General features: G+C 36.9%; 1 long non-coding RNA gene across 1 annotated transcript; it reads left to right on the top strand.

Moving 5' to 3' along the window:
- The first annotated feature begins 2121 nt into the window (after positions 1 to 2121).
- LOC112648311 (uncharacterized) lies at positions 2122 to 8127 on the top strand. The gene is made up of 4 exons (XR_003128903.3): positions 2122 to 2227; positions 5637 to 5737; positions 7767 to 7861; positions 7977 to 8127. It is a non-coding gene; the product is annotated as an uncharacterized LOC112648311 (long non-coding RNA).
- Positions 8128 to 8328: the final 201 nt, after the last annotated feature.

Here is an 8328-nt window from a genome sequence, read left to right as displayed (position 1 = left end):
GGATATTGAATGGCAACATAGCTTCCCCAGTACTCTGGTTAGATTCCCTAGTCAGACAGGTTTAAAGCTGTATTTAGCACTGAGCAGGGCTATGAAGCATATTCCCTGCCTGGGTGCAGTGAGAGAAGCAGCTCTAAAGCCAGTAAAGCTATTTGTTATATTAACTCAAGATGACTCACACCCCAGGTTCTCTTGTCTGAACAGGGCTATGGACTTTGAAAACTATCAGCTCTGCTTGTCTTCCCCTTGGTTTATGTCTGAAAAACTTCCAGGATAATCTCTGGCTCTTCTGGTCAGATGGGGTCATAGGACACTGTCCACAGTGGGTGGGGCCATGTCTCAGCTTCTTGCCTGGGTGTGGGTGAACCATACATACTCTAGGATTTCCTCATTTGAGAATCTAAATCAGGCAGAACTGCACCGCACCAAGCACCCTAGTCAGAGCGTGCTGGTTCTGCAGATGAGCAAAACCACTGGGTGGGATTACTAATTGGGCACTGCAGGTATGAATTTGGTCTGCCAAGATCCATGTGCTGGTTGTTGCAAGCCCTTCCTTTCTCCGTCAAAGTCAGATTCCCAGTAGTTGAGCCCCCTGAATTCTCCATACAATCCTGTGTTGTGTGATTAGAGTAGGGCTTCCATAAAGTGGCTCACAATGCTGGAGAAGTTAGCTGTCCCCCCAAGTTCTCTCTCTCTCTCTCTCTTTTTTTTTAAGATTTTATTTATTTATTCATGAGAGACACACAGAGAGAGGCAGAGATGTAGGCAGAGAGAGAGGGAGAACCAGGCTTCCTGTGGAGAGCTGGATGTGGGACTTGATCCCAGGACTCCAGGATCATGCCCTGAGCCAAAGGCAGATGCTCAACCACTAAGCCTCCAGGCATCCCCCCACAGGTTCTCTTTTTTCCACTGGAGGAACTAGAGGCCAAGGTCCTGAGCTGACATAGGGGAGGGGCAATGCAATCAATGTGTAGCTACTTCTCTTATCCTTCTAATGCAGTCTGTCTTGTTGCCTGAACTACAGGGGTGCTTTGGCCTAACCCCATGTTCTAGGATTCTCTCAGTGGTGTCTTGTTCATGATTAGTTGTTTGTTGTTCTTGTGAGGGAGAGTGAAGTGAGGAATGACCTATGTTACCATCTTGGTGATATCTAAAACTTTTTTTATTCTACATCCTGTTTTTTATTTCATTAAATACTGTGAATTTGGGGATCCCTGGGTGGCTCAGTGATTTAGCGCCCAGGGCATGATCCCGGAGTCCTGGGATCGAGTCCCGCATCGGGCTCCCTGCATGGAGCCTGCTTCTCCCTCTGCCTGTGTCTCTGCCTCTCTCTTTCTCTGTCTCTCATCAACAAATAAATAAAATTTTAAAAAAATACTGTGAATTTTCTTACTTTCACCTATGTAGGGCTTATTTTATTTTATTTTATTTTATTTTAATTTTTGCTGTTTTCTGGCCTTTTGAGTTGAATGTTTACTTTTTTATACGATTAGAATGTATTTGAAAAACACATGTTACCTGTGGAGAAAGGAATAATTTGAGTAGTAGAAAAACTCCTTCTGCAGGGAATTCAGACTCCTGTGTTAAGCCCTCTGGAGCTGGAGTCTAGGGCATAGAAGAAGGTGAGGCTAGGTCCTGGTTATGAAAGACCTTGAATGAACTATTTATCTTCATTTGTTTCAAAGTTGTTTTTTCCCCTAACATTGGAAAAATGACTTTTTTCAACTTATCTCTTTATTTTTTTAAAGTCTACATATTAACTATAGTAGTCCACCCATACCCACAGGAGATACATTCCAATAACTCCAGTGGATGTCTGAAACCATAGGTAGTACCAAACCCTTTATATACTGTTTTTTTCTATACATATATACCTATGATAAAGTTTAATTTATAAATTAGACACAATAAGAGACTAATAATAACTAATATTCAAATAAAACAATTGTAATGATATGCTATAATAAAAGTTATGTGAACCTCTCTCTTTCAAAATATCTTATTGTATTGTACTTACTTCTTCTTGTGAAAATGTGAGATAATAAAATGCCTATATAATGAGATGAACTTAGGTGACTGACATAGGCATTGTGATGTAGTGTTAGGCCACTGTTAACCTACTGATGATACATCAGAAGGAAGATTATCTGCTTCTAGAACACTGTTGGCCATGAGTAACTGAAATAGCAGAAAGTAAAATCATGGATAAGAGGCGATTGCCTACTAGGTAATTAAGATAATCTAGGGTGTTAATAATCAAGATCCATGCTCCAAATTATCATACAGTGAACAGATACAGGATTTTGGTCCAGTTTCTGCTCTTGGAGATGTGAAGGAAAAGCCAGTTCTATTTTGAACTTCTTAAGGAATCACAGTACTATTTTCTATAATGTCTGTACCAATTTATATTCCCGTGCACAAGGGTTCCCTCTCCTTCAAACAGGCTGCCAACATTTGTTATCTCTTGTCTTTTTTGACCATTCTAACAGGTGTAAGCTGGTATTTCATTGTGGTTTTGATTTGCATTTTTCTAATATTTAGTGATGTTGAGCACCTTTCCATGTACCTGTTTACCCTTTATATATTTTCTAGTGATGTTGAGCACCTTTCCATGTACCAGTTTACCCTTTATATATTTTCTAGTGATGTTGAGCACCTTTCCATGTACCTGTTTACCCTTTATATATTTTCTTTGGAGAAAATATCTATTGTTTCTCTAGCCATTCTGTAATCAGATTATTTGGGTGTTTTTTTTTTTGTTTTGTTTTGTTTTTTTGCTATTGAGCTGCAGGAGTTCTTTACATATTTTAGATATGAACCCCTTGTCAAATATGTGATAGAAAAAAATGACATTTTGCATCAACTTAGCAGATGCCTACATCTGGATTATATTTTGATTCCCTTAAATGATTCCATCTACTTAAATGAAATAGGAGTTGATCTAATTGATTTATTCTAATATAATTATATTGGATGAAATAAGAGTTTTTGAAATTCTGGTGCATAAAAGTCACTCAGGAATACTATTTTTAGTATTTGCCATAAAAATATAATACTAAGAACTTTATTCCTGAATGAGATAGATATAGACTAAGCCGGGTTCTGCAGTTTTACTATGACAATTTCACATCACATGCTATTTATGCTACTTGTGATTTTCTGAAAGAGATACTAATAAGACTTGCAAATTAATGTGCTTAGCATTTTACTCAAAAATAATGATTTCGTTCTTCACCTTTATTTATAATCACTGCAAAGTTATTAAAAGGAACAAGATGGGGAGCTTTCACTAAATTGGTGAAGCTTAGGAGAGTACTTTCTAGACTAGTATGAGGTAAGGGGACGAAACTGGGAAGCACAAGCCCAAAGTCTTTTAAAATTCATTTATAATTATGTGTTATGCTAGACCCAGAAATTCACAAGAAAACATTTGTTATTCTAGTCTTAGTTTCAATTAAAATTTTAAGTAAATGTGACCTTTTATTGTATGCTAGTTAGTTTTTACTTAATCTTTTTTTTTTTTTTTAAACCAATCCATCTCTATTGTTCTACCTAGGTATTTTAATGTCTGCTAGGCATTGAACTGAATACAATGAAACATAATATGTGGTTCCTTTGATCAATACCTTGCTATTTTCTACTTTTGCTTGTCTAGATTTTGGTACATAGGTCATCTTTAAAATGGATTATCTCTGATTTGAATTTGTGAACTACAAATGCCCCCAACAATCTGATCACGTGTGGTGTTTTCGCAAATGTGAATAAATGAGGATTAACTTTATACTACCTACTGTAGTCAGATCTCTTGCAGATCTGAAGCTAAATTGCAGAAGTGGATGGTGATACATCAATATAGTGTGATAGTTTATTTATCTTCAGTATTTAGAAATGTCTGAGTATTCGAGAAATAATACAAGTTATGAGAATTATTAATTTTTCTTTCTTTATTTTTTTTAAAGATTTATTTATTTATTTATTCAGAGAGAGCGAGAGAGAGGTAGACACACAGGCAGAGGGAGAAGCAGGCCCCATGCAGGAAGCCCGACATGGGACTCGATCCCGGGTCTCCAGTATCACACTCCGGGCTGCAGGCAGTGCTAAATCACTGCACCACCGGGGCTGGCCTTAATAATTTTTCTAAGATTATTTTTGGCAAACTTGTAGATTGAAGTCCATTTATTACAAAGGAGGAAGAAATTACAATTATTTTGCTGGATTTCTTAAAGCTTTACAAAAGATGCTATACTAAATGGAATTCAAAGCATTGAAATGTAAGCATTTAATTGAAATTGAAAGTCTGAAGAGAGTGCTGTGTGATTTTAGGCTCTGAGAAACAAGAGAAAAGACTCCTTGTCTCACAAGAAGTTATTCCATTAAATTGATCTTCTGATTTTAACTTTTAGAAGGAGAACCGGAAAGATAGTTTTTTAAAAACAAGGGAAGAATGATGACTCAGATGAAGAGCAAAATATAATAATAATAAGTGATTAATTAGGAGAGGACATTTTTACCTGGAAACATTAACTGTAACAAATTTAGCTGACATTTGTCATAGCAGTTTCAATGTTGGGTACAAAAGAAAACATATTTAGCTATCGATTTCAAAACAGAGAGGAATCACCAAATCTAAAAGTGATATCTCTTAAAATGTTTCCATTCACTCAGCAAATATTTATTGTTACTATTTATCAGGTACTATGTAAAACAGTTCCTCTCCTAAGGAGCTCTTAGGAGAGCTCCAGGAAGTGTTAAGAGGTGGCCAGGAGACCAGTGACTGCTTCCAGTTTGAAGAGTGTTGTGGATGAAAAGGGAGGGACGTTGAACTGGAACTGGAAAATGCTTAAATGCACATCTTCCTTTTCTGTGCTTTTATGCTTTTATCACATTCCTTTCTTGGTCAATCTGCCCTGTTTTTTTTTCCACTTTTAAATAGACTTTGTTTTTTATGGCAGTTTTAGGTCCACAGAAAAATTGAGTAAATAGTCCAGAGAGGTCCTATTCATCCTATGCTTCCTTTCTTATCACCATGGCTCACCAAAGTGATACATTTGTTACAGCCTATGAACCTAAATTGACACATCATTATAACCCAGACCCAGAGCTGGCAGTTTGTCTTAGGTTTGCTCTTGGTGCTGCACATTTTATGGGTTTTGAGAAATGTATAAGGTTTTAGTATCATGCAGAATAGTTTCACTGCTCTAAAATTCCTCTGTGCTTCACCTCTTCACCTCTCCCTCCCCCTTATGCTCTTAGGTTTTAAGTCATATTATATGTCAGTGTGTGGTTAAAATTTTCATTTATGCTACAAATTTGAATGTGCATTAAAATATGCAAAGAATATACTTAAAATCTAGAGACTAATGCATATTTATCAAGGCCGAGAGCTTTAAAAAGATTGTTATTATTATTGCTCATGTTATAATGCAATTTTTAGTAACAAGTTATCAAGATTGAAGCTTCACTGCTGTGGAAGTTCCCCAGTGTAATTAAATTCACTCTTCAAGTCTTTCAGGAAGTCATCAGGAGTAGAGAATGTATGTAAATAGTGCTTTATGTGGTAAACAGACACACACACCTATATCAATGTATAGGACAGATTATTTCTATTTTAGCACAATAAATTATTTCTTTTTCAGTTTGCCACAAGGAAAACTAACCTGGTGTCCAGGACCAAGGATCTTTGACTTGAAAGCCATCACCTGCATTTATTTGGAGCTCATCATTTTGGGAACTGGATGTATGTGCATGTGCGTGTGTGTGTGTGTGTGTGTGTGTACATGTTCAGTAAATTTTCAGCATCAGAGATCAAAATAAGAAAGAAGTAAACCAGCTGGGGAGTGGGCAGGAAAAGATGGCAATGGATTTATTTTTTAATGATTTAAAAAAAAGAGCAGTAGAGAGATAACAGAACAAATGGGGGAAAGAGAAAAATAAGTAGAGAGGCAACATGCAGGTGCAGGAGGAATTGGGTCATTTTGGAGAAATGCAGTGAGAAGTGGCTAATGACATCAGGATCCTCATGGCAAAAACAACCTCTTTTTTCTCTAGTGGAGACCTGAGGAGCCCAGGGCGGTGATGAATATCTGTGTTGCTATTACTCACTGACTTTTCCCCCTGGCTGAGAAATAGAAGATTCTCTACCCATTACTTTATTTGGATTTTAACCACAGCCAGGAATCTATTACTTTACATAGGGTGGTTGATTTTTTTTAGCTTCCTCTCACCTGCTTATAAAGATTGTTATTGTTTCAATTTAAGCAAATTAGTCCAAGTTTCCTGATTTAGGTACCTCACTAGGAAAACCTTTGAAAACTTTTCCCACATGGGCAGAGAAGTTTGATGGAATAAATGTCAAATTGCAGTCTGTCGAGGTTTATGGAATAAACTGGTCTTCATAATAGATGTTTTCTGGGAGCCAAAAGAAGCACGTGAACTATAAGAAGCCACAGAACTAAAGTATTAACGTTGAATTCTAATCTTGCCACATCTTCAACATAACATGTTTTAGAGAATATTTTTATTTCTCATAATAATCAAAGCGCAGTTCATGGGTCCCTTTGCAAATTTGTACAACCCACCTTCCTTTGTTTCCTGATTTGGAAAAAAAGAGTTCCAGCAAAGAAGATAAATTATATAATTAAGATCCATTGCTATAATGCTATTAGCATGATCTTTTTCTGGTGGGATGAGGGGTAAAACATTGTTTAACAACATATGTTGAATACTCTTTTATAACAATATATCTTTCTTTTATTAGAATGGCAAGAAATAGTAAATGATTTAGAGCTTCTGAAAGGGTCTGTTGGATTCTTACCAGGATTTGATAAATAAATGACATTCATGCATAATTGTACTCTAAACACATGGTTTTTGAGTTTATTGATATTCCATTTCCTTGATATTTCTTTGACTTTTAGCCACTGCCTGCATTTTTATTGCTCACTTCAGGGCCTTTGTTTCTCATTTCAGCCATTATTGGCACAAATGCAAAGAACAGATGAGGAAGCAGGGAGGAAAGAGAGAACATAAGAGAATGACAACTCAAATAAGCCATGTCATGGTCCAAATCTGCACTAGAATTAAATTGGGCTACATCAACTGGCAATTTCTAAAGCTGTTTCTTTGGGATCATGTATCCTGGGTTCTAAACCAGTGAACTATAGTCAGGATTTGGAGTGTGGTAATGGTGATAGGGATAGGGTTTGGGCTTTGTGAGGATGGGTGGCTCCTCTTATATTATTATTATTATCATCAAGGCACCTGTCACACAGTCTAGTGATTGCTTACTTGTGCTATGCTTCACTACACTGTTAGCAATAGGGCCTTCTTGTTTTTTTCTGTCTCTGATGCTTAGTAGAGTGCCTGACACACAGTAGGCATGAAGACATCTTTTCTGGATGAATGAATGACAGGAGCAGAAAACTCTGCATCTAAAACAGTGGTAAAAATAATCGCAATAATAATTCTAATGATAAAGCTATAGCTAATATTCATTGAGAGTTAACTATGGGTTTGCCAACTCTTTAAAGTACTTTTATATGTTCTTATTTAATCCTCACAATAGTTAAATACTATCATTATATTTGTTTTATAGATGAGGAAGCCAAGGCAGAGAGCTGCTAAATTTACACAAGGTGTCACAGCTAAAAAATAAAAATGTGTTGGGACCAGTATTTGAATCCTAAACATCTAGCTCCAGTGATCATACTTGCTTCCCACCACAATAAACAAGCTCAAATCTCCTGCTCCCACCTCATTTGTTTCAGGTGGTTGTGATATAAGCCGACTCTACTCTTGTGGTGATCCATGGTCAAGGCTGCAGTGGAGCTGACTTATAAAGATGAAGCAAACATGGACAAAGGTAATTTGGTATGGGAAGAATTTCAGTCATGTGGTAGAAGGGAGACCTGGATGTAAGCAGCAAACTGTGGGTATGTAACCTGCATTCTCCTGATTTGGTTCATTTCTCTATGTAGCCAGACTTCAATGACCATGGACATTCCTGTGAGCCTCTGGGAAGAAGTAGGGAGCCAACAGGGGCCATATCCTTTGTCTAATGCTCATACCGATTATAGTCTTTGCACCATTTCTCTGCTAGTTTGGAAATAAACTGAAATAAAAGCCACATTCGACTGAATGCAAATTGTCATTATTCCTAGTCTTCCATTTTGGACAGGGTTCTGTGTTATAATTGACTCTTCTGGGCAATTCACTTAATACCTGTCCCTTGTTTGCCTCGTTTGTAAAATAGAGATAATATATTCTCTACCTCACAGGATTATTGTGAGATTAAATGAGTTAGTACATATAAATCTTTAGAAAAGTGCT

The sequence above is a fragment of the Canis lupus genome, chromosome 7 (genome assembly GCF_003254725.2).
Source record: "Canis lupus dingo isolate Sandy chromosome 7, ASM325472v2, whole genome shotgun sequence".
Classification (NCBI taxonomy): Eukaryota; Metazoa; Chordata; class Mammalia; order Carnivora; family Canidae; genus Canis; species Canis lupus.
Note: the sequence above shows the minus strand (reverse complement) of the source record. Positions and strands in the feature narration are given on the sequence as shown.